Source organism: Felis catus, chromosome C1 (assembly GCF_018350175.1).
Source record: "Felis catus isolate Fca126 chromosome C1, F.catus_Fca126_mat1.0, whole genome shotgun sequence".
Lineage (NCBI taxonomy): Eukaryota > Metazoa > Chordata > Mammalia > Carnivora > Felidae > Felis > Felis catus.
The window spans coordinates 46,596,691-46,614,077 of NC_058375.1; the positions used below are offsets into that span (position 1 = coordinate 46,596,691).

The 17,387-nt window shown below is 42.3% G+C and overlaps 1 protein-coding gene across 22 annotated transcripts in view; it reads right to left on the minus strand.

The window, feature by feature from the left end:
• Nucleotides 1-17,387, minus strand: part of DAB1 (DAB adaptor protein 1) — a 1,138,205-nt gene that overhangs the window by 335,580 nt on the left and 785,238 nt on the right. For 2 of the 22 annotated variants that reach the window (XM_045035914.1, XM_023258749.2), the window contains one exon: nucleotides 5,489-5,601. The exons of the other annotated variants lie outside the window; for them this stretch is intronic. The gene's annotated coding sequence lies outside the window, so the exon portion shown is untranslated. The remainder of the gene's footprint in view (nucleotides 1-5,488; nucleotides 5,602-17,387) is intronic. 22 annotated transcript variants of the gene reach the window in all.

Here is a 17,387-nt window from a genome sequence, read left to right on the forward strand (position 1 = left end):
TCTAAAGTTCTCCAGAGAAGAAACCACAGCTGCTGCCCTTGGCCAAGCCCCTGCGTTCTTCCACAACACTGTTCCCCAGCCCCCAGAGGCAGAGGTCAGTCCAGCCAGCTGTAAGAAAGTCCACGAGAGCCAACATAAAACTCAGACCCGTTTCCTTCCCACCTGGAACAGAAAACCTTCAGCCCCTCCAGTTCTGGGTAAGCGATCCGGACCCTCCCCATCATTCGAAAGACCCAAATGCCTCCCTTCAAGCCTCTTTATCCATGACCCTGGGTCCTCTGAAACTTTTCTTTGTTTTCACTTCTCTTTCATGTTCTGAGATATCTATCTTCCATCCCAAACCATCACACGTCGGCACTGATCCCTCCCTGACCTTGCTTTTGTAAAATAACCACCACATTTTGGGTGAAACCTGTTTTTGTCTCATGTGCCAGGATTCTGCGCATGAGGCTACAGCAGCACCCATACCGCCTGAGCATCACACATTCTGCCTTTAATTTTCTTTTTTTTTTTTTTTTTTGCCTTTTTTCTGACATTAAGCTTCCTCCGCTCGACTTAAAGCCCTATTTCTAAATCATGGAAAGCTGTGGCACCTTTTCTCTAAATGGGTAAGAGGGGGGAGAAAAAAAGGAAATTCCTTGAAGAGGGTCCTCAGGGCTTTGAAATGTTTGAAAATAATCTCTTTTCCATTAATGCACAGAGTAACATATTTCCCCCGCTGCTAAATGACACCTTTCAGGACTGATGATTAACATATAGTCGTACCACTTAGGCCCTTCCAGGAAAAAGCAACATGCATTACTTCAGTCACTGCACAGGAGCTTTGCATCAGCTACTTTCAGAGGACAGGGAAGATTTTCCCTCCTAAGGGGAAACAAAAATAAAAGGTATGAACAAAAATGAATTACATCTATCTGTACTTTGTCCAAGGGTCACCACATAGGGGTACACTTTTACGACTAAAATACTGACTGAAGCCTCTTTTCCTCAACAATTATGTCTGTGGAATCTCACCATCACGTAGCTATCCTTGGACAGACGCAGTTATTCATGGGCAAGAAATGACAGGCAGAGAATACTTCGTCTCTACACCAGTGGAACTAGCCCGGATATTTACAAATGGACCTAACTCCTTAAACAGCCACATCGCCAAGAGCCCAGTTCTCTTTCTCTTAGCCCATGCTGGCACATCATCCTGAACCACTGCCCTGGCTGGCTATCCTCGATGGAGAATTTACCACACAGAGTCTTGTGATCTGCGAAGCATCTATCAAGTCACGTAAGCATGTTCATGAGTCTGACGTTCTTTTCATTGGTGGGGACAGTGAGGCACAGAGAGGTTAAGGATGGACGTTAGGTCCCACCAGCTTCCAAGGGGCACAGCTGGGATGTGAACACAGATCTGTTTGATTCCATCACTCAGTACGACTTCCCTGATGGCCATTATCATCCATCGATAGAGCTGATGTCTCCCGTAGGTTCAAGGCTGTGTAATAACCAGCCACATGCTAATGCTTGTTTGACTGTGTTAAGTGTTCGGTGAAATGTACACAGGAAAAGTACAATGCGGAGACCTGAGGGAATAAGTTTTCTTTGTACTCAGATCACCTCTGTTGGATGCTTCTCCGGAAAAGAGGCAGTAGCTCTAAGTTCCTGCCTGGCTGAGCCAATCAAAAGCATGCCTCTACCTCTGACTGGCACTAAAAAGGGACAATGACCTTGGGAATGAAAGAGAAGAAAATCCCAAATTCCAGGTGACTCCACACAAAGTCAAAACATCTGGCATCAGGTGCCTTCAAAGGAAAATATCTGCTGCAGTCACACGCACCAACACTGAGGTAAAATGAGAGGCCTCTCAGTGGATGATTCTGGTAAACTTTGCAAACCACAGCCTGTGGGTTTCTAAACTGATTCTATGGATTCAACTCACTTAGCCTTTCCTAGAGATTTCCTGAGCATGCCAGGAGCCAGAGATACAGAAATACACAGGCCAAGGCCCCTGACCTCACAGAGCCAGAATGAGGCAGAACAGACAGCGTACTGAGGTGATCATGCCAGCACCCCACTTCCTGTACACCCACCATGGTCTGGGTGCCGTGCTAGCTGCTTCATGTTTATCTTCTTAATGTTATGAAGAGACAGATGCACTATGATCTGCAGTCTACAAATGACAAAACTGGGCTTCACAAAGATGTTATCACTTGTTCAACTTTCAAAAATTAGTAGGCAGCAGATCTGAGACCCAAACTGCAATTTTTCAGACTCCAAATACCTCTCCCTTAACCATTACATTTTCCAGGCTCCATGCTCAGAAATAATTATATTGTAGCATTGTAAGGGCAACAACAGAGGTATTAGTAAGTCCAAGGGGAGTCACCAAAGAGAAAGGAATTCATTTGGAGGCACAAAGGAAAGGCAGGGCATCATTTACAGGGCCTGATACCTAAATCGGGTTTTGAAGCATAAGTAGGAGTTCATCAGGCAGATAAAGGAGGGATTTGAACGTTCAAGAAAAGAAGAGCTCAGGCCTCCAGAGGCATAAAAGACAAGAGCCCACTAAGGTATTGCCAGGAATCCTGCACACCAATTATATAAAGTGATAACAAGGATAAAGATAACAGCTGTTAATGTAGGCAGGAAACAGGCTAAAGGGTCATGCATATGCACATATGAACAGACATTATATAAACACACACACACACACACACACACACACACACACACACACACACACACATCTTCTTATGTGATTTTCCCAGAGCAGGGACTAACTTGAGTTTTACTAGACCCCTGGTGTGAGTAAAAACAAGCAGAACTCAGCTAAGGCCATCATTGACTTTCATGGGGCCATTCAGCTGCAAAGAGCCCAGTCTGCTGACACTGAGCTTGTATAAAAACCTACACGTGCCTATTTGTCATTTCTCCCTACTCAGAAATAACTACTTGGCCACCTAGCACATAAAACGTGGCATGTTTTGCACCTGTCATTTTCTAGGGGGTGTAGCAGCAATCAAAAAGGAAATGAAGCAAAGTGGAGAAAGAATCAAAGCTAAGTGTAAAATGTGAGTACCTGCGGTGCCTGTGCATGAAATGGAAACTATCAAATTTGAACTCCTAAAATGACGTATTGCCAAATGCAAGGAGGAAGCAACCCTAGCCCCAGTTGACTCTGTCCGATCCAACAACACAGACATGGTGAGGTGGAAAACGAACTAGGAAAATTCTGATGGAGACCCATTCCACTCCTCTGTGTATGACATGGAGTAAATCATTTAACCCCTCTAAGCCTCCATGTGTCATCTAGAAAGAGGCACAATAACATACCTAATGTCATGCTCCTGATCAAGATTACATCAGAAAATGCACGTAAAGGACTTCAGCACAGCGGATGACCATCAATACTTAAATGGCAACATAAAACATGTTGATGCTAATCTAAAAATACTTCTGCCTAAAATAACGTTTTTTAAAAACATGAAGGGTCTAGGCTTGATTAGGGTTTACTAACAACAGCAGCTCTGGGATATGGAGCACTCATAATACCTTGCAATGTTGCATTTAAGTGTCACAACCACTCTGTGGAGCAGGCACGAGTATTACCTCCATTTTAGAGGCAAAGAAACCAAGGCATGGAATTACATAATTTGCCCAAAGATAACACAAATAGAAACTGAAGGAGGAAGATTTAAACTCAGACATTCTAGTAACTTAGAGCTTTTTTGATGCATCTGTTTAAAATTAATTACTTCCAGGGTACGATGGTTAATTTTATATGTCAACTTGGAGGGTGTTTTTGGATGAGATTAACATTTAAATTGGTGAACTTTGAGTAAGCAGATTGTCCTCCATAATGTGGGTGGGCCTCACCCAATAAGTCGAAGGCCTAGTTACAGCAAAAAGACCAGATTCCCCAAGCAAGAGAGGATTCTCCAGCAGATGGCCTTCCGACTTCGTCTGCACCATTGGCTCTCCTGGATATCCAGCATGCTGGCCAACACTGCAAATTTTGGACTTGCTAGACTATAACTGCATGAGCCAATTCCTTATAATAAATCTCTCTCTATATATACACACATCCTTTTGGTTCTGCTTCTCTGGAGAACCCTAAGAAAGGAACTACACAGGAAGAACTAATACACAGGGTTTTGGTTTTCTGTTGTGGTTATTTTTACCTTCCAATTCCTTGTATTTTCTACCCCATTTATTCAGTAGGTATTTTCTAAGTGCTTCACATGAACCAGGCACTCCACTAGATTACAAGGTGAAGAAGAAAGATACTCTGTCTTCTAGCCTATTCTGCCTATGGTTTTCCATCCCTATATACCCATGTATCTCCTCTGAATTATAAGATCCTTGAGATTCATGACTAGCCTTTGTATAAACAACAAGTACAGAGTTTCAAATAGACTATACAGTAAATACCCATCAGTGTTGGCAAAATGAATACACTGTATGTTTGCCATTGTTTTTTGTTGTTGTTGTTTGTTGTTGTTGTTGTTTTTTACCCTTTACTGAGTATACGCTATGCTGGATGCTCAGCATTCATTTCTATCTCATTTTGTCACAATTTAAGGAACAAAAAGGGAGACACCAGGAAGTGAGGTGACCTGCTTGAGGTCACGCCGAGTTATTCACACCCAGGTCTGAGTCCAAAGCCAGTGGACCTCTCACTACAGATGCTCCTTTTTGCAAACGATAAATACCAGATGAAGCCCGGGATGAATGAGCACCCCCGGAGCTCCGGGGCCCTTCAGCCAAACTTCACAAACACACAACTTCATAGCTTGCATGAGGCAAAGTATAAAAGTGAAGGCAATCGGGTGTTATCTATAAACACCTCAAAGCTTTTCCTTTCACTTAAAAATTCTCTAGTAATTGTTTTTACCACAGTTAATCATAAAAACGAATCACCTCAAATTTTTAAAAGAAATTCTCCTTCAAGATGTGTCAACTTTGTGCCACGAATTCATTTATTATGAGACCACATGATGCCTCCAAGTACTGCATTTTATTGAAACGTGACTTTTTTTTTCCACTCTGTTTTGATTCCACATCTGAAAATCGCTTCTATCAATCTTTCACTGGAGCCAAACATAACTGTTTTGCTCACTGAAACATTAAATACAGACTCAGGGTCCAAGAATCAAATTAAAAATAAAATAAACTAGTATCTGGCTGACATTCATAGCTTCATATCCAGGGAGACCACAGATTTGAGAACAGTTGTGAACCCGCTTCCATGATAAAAATCAATCAATCCTAATCCCTTTGCATCTTATGTCATTTAAAAATCCAAAGGCTTCATGTGGGCTGATTTTTCTTTTTGAGAATCAATTTTAGAAATTGTTGACTACACTGATTTTCAAAGGGGCGGGGCATCTTCAATGAAACCGCCAGACTCAGTTTGGTCATTGATTGGGATCGATGGTTGTCTGCATCAGTTGCTGCTGGGTTGGGGGTGGGGGTGGGATGCACGCCATATACTTACATTCCCCATAATGCATCATTCTCTTTCTAAACAGTGGCAGCAAACAGGCACATCCGATATTGTATTACTCTCTTCTTTCATTCATGACGATGTCTCACATGGGCCCTGAGAGTCTGAAAAAAGAAGCATTTCCCAGGTTCTAAGGATGAAGGGAACCCTAGCCAATCCATCATGCTTTGTCTGCTAATGATAGACTCATGCATAAGAGCTACCATAACTAGAGAGGGGCAGCAGGCATGAAAAGGAGTGAATCAACTGTCAACGGCTGGGGTCTGAAGGACAGCAAAGCTGTGATTAGAATTTTCAATCAGACTTCCATGATTCATCACAGTATGGGGCGGGGGGGAGGGGTGAGAGAAGTTTGTAGAGGCATATTCCTCCTTCAACCCTGCCTTCCCTTCTTCTATTAGCAGAGTTAAGTCATAGGGGCCATGGAAAACTCCGTCTTACTGACCCAAAGAATAAAACTTTAAAAGATCTGCTAACATGGGGCAGATGAGTGCCGGGATTAAACATCTCTCTCCCCACAATGCCCAGATTAATGTCTCTAAAATACAATTCTAATCTTGTCATGCCTGATCCAAGAACTCTCATGTCTTCCTTCTCCCTCCCCCTTCCTCCTCCTCCTTTTTCCTTCCTCCCTTTCTTCGCAACTCCCTCCCTCATTTCCTAGCTTCCTTCTGGATTATCTTCCTATCCTTTCCTCCTCCTTTCTACTTATCTATGTACTTTCCTTCCTTCCACCATCTATTAAGCACTTACAAAGTAAAATCATTTCCTGACGGAAGAAATCACAGCCTACTTCAGGGGGACACCCACACGCAGACAACCTCAGCATAGTGTGAAATAAAATAACGGTGCTGTGAAACAGTGGGATACTGGGGAGTGAGTTCCTACAAGCTTCCCAGATGAAGCGGCCATGTGCTGCCAGCATAGGCAATAGCACACACACACACGGCGGCATGAAGATGAAAGGATGTGGCGTTCTCCAGGAAGTGTAGGTGGATCAATGATGCTGAAGCATCGTTTATGGGAAAGTGATATGGAATGAGTCTGGAGAGGTAGGCAAGCCCCTGTTATGAGAAGCTCCGTACCTAGGAATTTTATGAAGGCAATGAAGATAAACAATAGGCATTAAGCAGAAGTGGTGGTGGTGATTAGATTTTTAATTAAACCTCCATAAACGTGCACGTGGATCCTGCCTGAGCAAACTATTTGAAACTGCAACCCCACTCCTAGTCGCCGCCCTTGCTACTTTTTCTCCATTGTACTTGTCACCATGCAGTACTGGATTCACTAAATTTTAGTTATTGTCTATCTGCCTCCAATAAAATGTAAGGTTCATTTTGAGAGCCGGGAGCTTAGTCTCTCCACTGTTGTATCCTTTGAACACAGAAAACTATTTAGCATGTAGTAAATATCCCATGAATACTGTGGAACAATATGGTCTTTTTAAAGACAGCAAAAACTCAATCATCTCAGCATTTTATCTGGAGGAAAGACTTTGTCTTTATTTTTTTTTTTCAACGTTTATTTATTTTTGGGACAGAGAGAGACAGAGCATGAACGGGGGAGGGGCAGAGAGAGAGGGAGACACAGAATCGGAAACAGGCTCCAGGCTCCAAGCCATCAGCCCAGAACCTAACGCGGGGCTCGAACTCACGGACCGCAAGATCGTGACCTGGCTGAAGTCGGACGCTTAACCGACTGCGCCACCCAGGCGCCCCAAGACTTTGTGTTTAAAGAGGATACCTCATGCCCAGTCTCAACTCCCTGCAGAATGCCGGTGAAATGCCTACTTTAAATGTAGTTACAATAAAAAGTTGTGGAAAGCACTTAGAACAGTAACTGACATATAAGAAGTCCTCAATAAATTTCAACTATTGCTTTCTGGCTTTGTTGATGTCATATCAATTCCCCCTGCCTGGGAAGCCCATAAGAACAAGGACTTTTCCATCCATTACACAGTAGGGGCTCAAAGAATGACTTGTGATTCATCAGAAATCTAGACCATCAACCCAAGGAATTCTCTCTTTAAGCCAGAAAGTGAGCAATTTCCCTAGCATATTCTAAGCACCACAAGAAGCTCCTTTCAGAGAGAAAGAAGTCCTGGGAATGTCATGTGCTTTGCAATCATTGCAGTTTAGAGAACCGAAGCTTAGCATTGACCAGTGAGGCTCCTCAAGCCATGTATCCATGCTTCTTGGGAGGACTGGAGATCATCTTCCATGACACCATCATACAGCTACCATAGCAAATTAGAATGTTGCTCTGACATTTTGACTGCCTACCACAGTAGACCATATGCATCTTAACAGAAGGATCCCATAGCTGGGGAAGAAGTAAGGTGGAGAGTTAAGAGCCTGGCATCCAGGGCCCAACTTCCAGGTGTGAATCCCACCTCTGACATGTTAATCTCTCTCTGCCTCAATTGCATGCTGAGAATAATGCCCCTACTACCTCAAAGTGTCGCTATGAAGATTCACTGAGCCAATGCTCAGTGAACTGTGCCCGGCACATAGTACATTGTTAAAAAATGTTATATATTCTCATTGGCACATCTTAGAACATAAGAGGTACCCAAACAATGTTTGCTGAATTAACAACATACACATATCTGAATTTCCTTTTAGTTGTCCACAGAAAATGATCAAGAAAGGGGCTCAGGCACAACTCAACCCATATCCCTGCTCAGAGATGTTAACAACTATACTAGTAACTCAAAAAGCACTCTGGCTGGTTTGATTTGAGGCATAGACTTTAAGTGCAAAGGCTCAATTCTTCTCCTGTGAAACTCAGCTATCTCCCAGGGTTGTCTTGTAGCATGTTCAGGTAACATTTGGTGTTTTAAAAACACTAGAGCGCTATAAAATACTAAATTGATATTACAAACAGAGACGCTCCAGGCACTCAGCAAAAGAGAGGGTTAAAAAAATGGGATTCAAACTACTTTGTCTTCTTACATTTGTGCAAAATTAAAATGACTCTTTGCAGAATCCAATTTGGATAAGCCCATGTCAATACTACTGATACAAGCCATCACTAATGACAAGATTGATAGCTCAGGAGGGCCAGTCATTTCATGTTCACTGTGCATCATGCTTAATTCGCCAAAAGGAGTTTGTGTGTATAATTAATATGCTTTTCTTCCCGGCTTCATCTGGAAACATGTAAAGGGTCTCTAGGGAATTCTGTAAGTTAGAAACAATTAATAAAATAAAACCACTTAATTAAAGAGAATAATTGGAGCCTATTTTATACCTGAAAATGGAGGGATAAAAATCACTTTGGAAACACATTGTCGAAAAATTGCTGAGTTTTTAAAGAAAGAATAACGTGTAGATGGAACACATGTGAGTCATGATAGGGGACTAATTTCCCAGGCCCTTTGTTCCGGAGTGATTTAAATCCAGCTGACCTGACGTGCACACGAAATGCAAGATTACTGACCGTACAATGGCAAGTGCCGTTCTCGTGTACAAAAACTTCATTTCTTATTATCATTACTATCCCAATGCACAGTCAGAACACCTTTCCTGTACCCATTGGAGGGATCCCTCAGTAAAAAGCAGCCGCTCTCCCCCTGTCTCCCAGAAACGCCTAGTCTAGTCAGGAGAAGAGAAAAGTCCCCACACAACTAAAATGAAGAGGGACCAGCACTACATGGCAGCAGAGGACATCATGGAATAGTGACAGAGAGCTCCCAAAGCAGCCTCGAAGAAACAATGCTTTCCGAGGTCATGAGTTCTCAGAAAGAAATGAGCATTTACAAGCATAGGAAGAAAAAATGCAACTACACATATAACATCATGTACTAAGTCACAGACACGTGAACGTACCACTGTTCTGGTAAATTACATAAAGCTCAGCAGGTCCCAAGAACTAAGTATATGTTTCAGAGCAGAAAGACATGATGTTAGAAACCAGGTGGGGAAAGAGCATATACATGAAATAGAAAGACGAGTTCAAATCACATAATCATGTTATCGTGCATGTACGCAGCATCTCTAGGCTTTAGTTTTCTCTTGAATAAAAACAGAGCTCTAGGAACACTTGAAGGTGGTACACAGAACTATGGTTCCCAACTACCTGTATCCCTCCCAATGAGATATGTATTCAGCCACGCCTTTTGCACCTCAAGAGAGATGAAGAATATTCCCTGCCCCATTATCGAGTTTGGCCATGTGACTAGGTCTGGCCAACGGAATAGGAGTGGACCTAAGGTGCAGAAACTTTAAATGCACTTATGCAACTTTAAATGCACTTATGTTGTTCTGAACTGAACAGACTTCACATTTCAGACCTCTGCCATGAGGATCACATGGCTCACAGGAGGCTGCTCCCAGAGCCTGGGTTCCTAAAATTAAAAGACTCTTGGAAAAGAGCTAAGCAGAGCTGCAGACAGCCTGGATAACTACTGAAATGTGGGGGTGGCTTGTTACCAAAGCAAAAGATCACCAAAGAGGAAGTCATGCAGGTAATGATACAATAATCAGAGAAGAGCCATGATAAATATATGCATGGGATAGTATTGAAGAACCAATAACATATGTAAAGACACTTGTCCCATATTAGGCAGTTAATCAATGTTGGATTCCTTCACCTCGGACCTTGCAGAAAGTGGCAACAGTCTCAGAGTTAAGCAATTATAATGAAGGTCATGCCAAAGCATGAATACATTAATTTGCTCCATATTAGACACCTGCCATCAGAATTAATTAGACATATTCTGGCCTGGCTCTACCTCTATACTCTCATCTGTAAAATGGACAGAGTAGCTCTGTATCTACTTTAAACAGCAGCTCTCATCATTATAGTAATCTATGTGGAGACCTTAAAAGAAAGCCTAACATCATATGTGCTCAATAAATGTGTGAGCCAGTCATCATTTATTACTGTTAACATTCAACAACTAATATAATACCTGCTGCAGTTTACCAAGGGGGACGGGGGGTAAATACCTATACTTCCTCAAAGACATCAACTACAACACACCAAATTTTATTTATGTTTAACTGAACTGATGACCCACCCAAAATGTATGTATGCACATGCGCACAAACACATAAACACACACATGCCACACATGTGCAATCCTTTATCTTTTCCTGTTATGGTGTCTATCGCCATCTCGGAATAAGTAATATGAGAAGCTGTTTCCAAGTCCTTCGAAAGCTTTCAGTGAAAAGGCACAGTGGTGAAATATTTGGACTGAGCACAGTGTAACTCACCAGACGGGTTACTATTTTTTTGTTTCTTTGGTAAATATCTTTACAATGAATTTCCAATGTGGTTTCACAACTTCAAAATATTTGGTTAGGTCATTAAAAAGCAATCACCATGAGCTTTTGAAAGTGTATTCATTCATAAGCAAAGTGGATCTATTTTCTTGTCTTGAAATGGTGGGTTGTCATCGGTTTGTTGTGCTAGTGACTTTAACATCCAAGTCAGTGGTTCTTAAACTTTTGGAGGTGACACATCCACTTGAGACTGATGAAAACCTTGGACACACTCTCCAGAGAAATGCACATCCAGAATCCAGAATCCCAGCCACATTCTCCCCTGCAGCTAACAGAGGATGCGATGGCCAGGGTCGGTGATGGAAAAGGTCTGTGGAAAGGGGGGGCACCTACAATATACAGCAGTTCCCGATTCAAAGTAGGAGGGATGGAGGCCCCAAGAGGTTTCTCCCAGAACAAGTTTCCAAATGCCCTGTTTAATGGGGATCGGTGGGCCAACTGTGCCTCAATTTTTACTGTTCAGTTTCCTCATAAAATTGGGGGTATAATAGCTCCCTCACCAGGGTGGTGGTGTGCAAACCAACGAGATGATCCATGGACACTGCTGGCACATTATAAGCTCTTCCTAAGTATCAGCTACTGCTTCTGTGTTAGGATGCAGGACACTGAGGCCCAAAAGAGGAACAAGTTGCCCAAGGCTGCACAGCTCGTCAGTGGTACAGTGGGATGGGACGCTGAGGGGCTTCGGGAAGAGAGCTTCCAAGTGAGCCAAATGCTAGAGTTAACAAACCAGGGCATCTAGAAATAAGAAGTGCTCAAATCAGCTGATATTTGTTTGTGGCTCAGCTGTTCTACTGCACCAGCTGCTCCAAACTTTCAGACGTGTCTTAGCACAGCACAGAATCACCCCACCCTATATTCATCCCATCAGCCTCAAATCTAATTTCAGTCCTTGAGAGGTTGTTTTTTTTTTTTTTTAAAGGGGGCCTAAAATTGAATATCCATTCCTATTTATAGTAAAAGGACATTTCCTAAGAAAGTGCCTCGTAAGGATTCAGATCCTATTTCCTCAGCAGTTTTCCCACTGGCCATTTTGGGTCTATTTTGCTTCCTTTCCTGATTTAAATATGTCTCAGAGGCACTAATTGCTGAAGGGAGGAGAAACTTCTCAGTGGGTCCATAGCCACGGGGTGTGCCCAGGGCCAGCATTAAGGGAAAGGGCCCGAGAGAAACCAATACTGCCCCAACTTTGGAGATGGGGAGAAAATCATCTCAATGGCGAATGCCAAGTATATTTCTAGGAGAGTACTGAAGAGCTAGCCCAAATCTAGACTCCAAAATTATAACATCAGTAGCATGGGAAATTATTTAAAATAAAAAGACGAACCATCAAACATGTGGTCTAGAGCCAAATTGGGACAAGAGACCTTGGTTACTGACCCTACACTGACATTTTCTAGCTGGGAAACCTTGGGAATCCCCTCTGCCCTCCTGGGCCTCAGCTGTCTTACATAACAGGAAAACAGCTAGACAGAGACAAGTTATCAGATTAAATGGCCTATAAAGACTCTTTCAGCTTGAGAATCAAAGCAATAGAAGAATATTTATAGTAACATATTTCATGACAGGACAAAAGTGGAAACCAGCCAATGCCTCCCATTACCAGAGGCGATGAAGAAATACTCTTAGAACAAAATACTACAAAGCAGTGAAAATAAACTATATGTATGTGTATCAATATCAAGCAATCTTAACCATTAAAAATAGGGGGTGCTTGGGTGGCTCAGTCAGTTAAGCATCCAACTCTTGATTTCCACTCAGGCCATGACCTCATGGTTCATGGGTTCAAGCCCCACATCAGGCTCTGTGCTCACAGTGCAGAGCCTGCTTGGGATTCTCTCTCTCCCTCTTTCTCCCTCAAAATAAATAAATAAATAAGCTTTAAAAGTACATATAGTGAGAACCAAAGGCACAAGAATATTGTACAATATGATTCTATTTATATAAAGTTCAAAAGCAGACAAAATGAAATTGTTTGGGGATACCTATACAAAGGTATTAAGAAAATGATTAACATGAAATTCAGGCTAACAGCTACCTGGGGAGGGGTGGGGAGGGGAATGCTGTCAAGGAGGAGACCTTAGGAAGATTCCAGAGACCAATGAAATTCTATTTTATGGTCTAAGGAGTAGATACCTGGGTTTTTATTTTATGTTTATTTTATTCTTATTAATTGTCCCCATAAGGGTCACAAACTCTTTTGAACATATTCTACGTATCACAATAAAAAACACGTCTTAAAAGGACCTGACATTGTAATAAAAAAGGAGTACTGCATTCCAACCAAATACATGACACACTACTAAACCCCATAATGGCTTGACAACACAGGTCATATTGTCTTCATTTTGCAGACAAGGATACTGTGGTTTTGAGCAGTTCAGGAAAGAGGAGGGGCCACAAGCCAGAGGAGGTGTCTTTGACTGCAAAGTACATGTACTTCCTGCCGCACCAGGCTTTGGGTACACAGGGGAAGGAAAATTACTTTCCCCAGGTTGTCCAGGAATTTATAACTAAAAGGGGAGGAGTCTAGAATCTGGCCCTGAAGTTCAGGTTCCTTCTAGCATGACTGGATAAATTCTATAAAATGTAAGCAAGGAGAAACCGGTATTTACATGCTAGTTCCAAAAAATATATACTAAGCGTCTTCAGTTTATCTATCCCCTTTTGATCTGGTTTGCATGAGGTACGGAAATTTATCTCATATGTGTAGCAGTGGAAAGGTGTACAAAAAGATAGGACTATGCTAATATGGTTGTCTGCATATAATTTTCATATCCAAATGTGCCCTGCTCTTTGCAAGATCAATTTTCCCCCAAGGATGCTTTCCTTCTCCCAGCCCCAAATAGCAAAATGGTGGTACTCCATTTTCTGATATCCACGGATTTTCTAATTTAAACAGTGTTATTGTCTCTGCTGTTTATGAGTTTGTTTCCCATTCTCAAGAAACTTCAATCCACACATAAGCTACAAATGTGTTTCCTTCCATTTTTTTCCATTACTCGTAATTAGGTAGTAAAATACAATCCACCTACGTGAACAAGATGGGTAAAAGAAAGTAATAGCTAAATGCATTTTTCATTTCACACATAACGATTTGTAAGCAGACAGTCAGAAAGTCCCCTGAAGCTAACCACACAGTGCTTCCCCCAATGATGGAGGGTTTCGTTGTTTACATCCATCACTGAGCGTCAGAGCTGAAAGAGACACCACCCCGTTATCTGGCACACTGTGTGGCACATGGCAGCAGCTCATCAAATGTTTGCAAAGTAAAGAATAACGGCTCATAATTATAGTGGCTAATACAGACAAAGAAAGCTTATCATATGTCAGATACTGCTTTAAGCATTATACCTACATAAATGAACTCCTATTTAATTCTTTATAGTAATCTCCAAAGGTTGGTATTGTTATTATCCTCACCTCAAAGACAGGAAACTGAGGCTGAAAATTATTATGGAACACAGCCGGGACCAGGCTGTTGGCTCTGGCGTCTGTGTTCTTAACCCAATGCCACTCTGAAGATCTCTGGGAAGAGATGGGAAGAATGTAGCCCAGGAATGTAAAATGATGATGTAAAGGTCACACAGAGTGGTACTATGGAAAATACCAAGAGCCTAAGAGTCTCAAAGACAGTTTCCAATGAGACCTAGGTGCCTTCCTCATTAGGGGACACAAGAAACACATCTGTCCAGGGACTTGCTGGGGTTGGGCGCCTGTGATTTGGAGACTGTAGGACTGGTGTCAGTCTTGTGTTTGCATGTTTCCAGCCCCTGCTCTGGAAAATGAAGTCAGTAACATCCACCGCAGCAGACTGCAGTGAGAATCACATCAGTGAACCAGCAAATGCTCCCCAAGTGGCACCTACCTAAAGAAACCATGGAAGTTTAGGTCTAAGTATCACGCCACGCATTTGCCTGCTCAGTGAACATGGGCAAACTTACCCAAGGGGTATATCTGCTTCGCACAGATCTAGCAAAAGGTTTATACTGGAAACACACAAAGAGAAAGGTTCCACGTTGGGGCGGGGGTGGGGGGGTGGGGGGGGTGGTGGTGGTGAGGGATAGGTAAGTAGGGAGTAAAAGGATGTCACCTAGGAATCTACAAAAGTAAATATTTACTCTGTTCCACTGTGCCAGAATATGCCCAAAAGAATTAACTAAAATTGAGGCAGTATTGCTTAATGGTTAAAGCTTGGCTGATGGAGCTCCACGGACCTGGTGTTGCACCCTGCCTCCTCCCCTTGCTAGTTGGGCAATGTCTATAAGGCCTTGACTTTCCCCATCCCTGCTACAATTGCTATGAAGATTTATCACAATGGCTGGCACAGAGACAGAGCTTAATCAATGGGAGTAAAAACCCAACAAACCATGGGATGAAGGATGGACAAGAAGGAAATCCAACCCTCCCTCTGGGGTTGGTACCCAACAGTATTGAGATGATACAAATTATTTAAGAAAAACAAAAAAACCCTGAAAAGTCAGGAAAAGACATTCTTCCTCTACATGCCCAAGTACTTAATATTCTTAATAAACATTTTCCTTCCTCATAGTTTACCCATTCACCATGAACACAAAACTTGTGGATGAGAGATATGAGCGATACACATGAACGTCCCATGAGTGGGCCTGCAAAGTGAACACAGAGGAAATCTTCTTTGTAGAACTACCATTTATACAGCGTGTAATTCCCTGCTTTGATTGTTAACAGCCCACTGAATTCTCAGAACAGTCCTGTGCTCCCAGAGGCAGTACAGGGTCCAAGCCTGGGCTCTGGACTTAGGCTTGGGATGAAATTAAGGCTCTGCTCTGAACCTTCCAAGAAGACCATCCAGCTAAGGAATCCTGGAGCCAAGTCTTGAATCCTGGAGCCTGTTATTCCATGTTTTAGCACTATTCTCAGCCCTCTTTCCAGGCATTCTCCCTGGCTCAGCATTTGATCTCAGCCCCTGTGATGAACAACATTCCGTCTGCAGTGACCAATGACTATCATATTCCCTGATGTCACCTCACTGACACGACAGGCTTCACTGACAGCCCCCAGTTACAGACCCATAACACCATCTTCTTGCCTCTAACACTACGCTCAACAAACACTGTCTGCTTGTTTCTCGGTTTCCTCACCAAAACGTGAGCTCCAGAGGGCAGAGATCGTGTCCTGCCAACTGCTGCGTCCTGTTACCAAACACGCGTCAGCTGCTTAGGAAATGTCAGCTGATAAATGAAGGAATGGGTACCATCAGGAGAGGGCGTGATCGAATCACAAGAGAGCTGCGTGCAAAAGGACAGCTGAACACAAAGAACACCTGCATTCAAGTTGCAGATGTGCCGAACACTGGCTTTTAAAAATTTTTCTACAGCACAATAACCCTTCTCTGGATTTCTGTTTACTCATAAAGAAAAAGAACATAGTTGCACTTGACTATTTCTAAGTTACCATAGCCAGGTCCAGTGTTTTGTGGTTTAGGAAAACCATTGTTTATCTGTGCTTGTAAATCCAGGTCTAATTTTATTGGGAGGGGGTGGAAAATGAATATGAGAGAGAGAGAGAAAAAGAGAGAGAGAGAGAGACACATTTAAAAGACAAGAAAAAAATCTCTGACCTTGGACAAGTCATTTAATCTCCCAATGATTTCCAGTTTCCTCATCTGTAAATCGAGAAGGTTGAACCAGGTCATTTCTACCATCTTTCCTGACTTTAACTGAAGCGCCTTTTAATTCCACTTTCCTCTGCAAGCTTTGAATCCTGACCTAGAAATCCACTGTACCTTGTAAATGTTTTTTATGGTCCTTTTAAAATTCACACTATTGTGGTGGTCAAAAGCCTAGAGAATGAATTTAAATCTCAAGTTTTTAAAAGTGACTTCAAACACCTTCCAATAACACTAAACTTTTGTGCTGTTTCAGCATAAATCTTGGGAAGGTCTTCTATCCTCTGACTTTTTTATAACTCTGAATGCAGGCGTACAGAATAGAGCCATCCTGGTTAAGACTGGTCATAGCTCTGGCAGGGCAGCCATGGGAGTTTGGGGAATAAGAAGCAGCTACATGTACAATTATGATGATAGGGGATATATAAAATACCATCATTCATCCCCCACGGACCCGGAACATTGTCCCTCCTGCCAGTGTGGATTCAAAGAGACCAATGTGCCTCCTTAGATCTGGACACCTAGTATAACAAACGTGACCTTCAAAGGAGGCAATGTAAACAGGGCTCAGGGATGCCCGTTGGTGGAATATCCCATATCCAACAGCAGACAGTTATAATCACCACAAAAAGATACCTTTCATGGCATACGACCATGGATGTCCTGTTAATGCATCATTTTAATATACTTTTTACACCCAGGTAGCCATCCATCTACATCTACTGAAATGTCTGCTATGTGCCTATTGTTCAGACGCTGGGGTAGAAAGGAATAACAAAGACTCTCAGTCTTTCTTATGGAAATACATACTTAATATTTATGAACATACATATATAAATACCTAAAAGCATACACTTATGGAAGCTGTATATACATTTCATGAGAGCTAATTGGTTTCTCTCATTCATCCAACAAATACTAACTAACTGGGGACCCATGACTTGGCTCG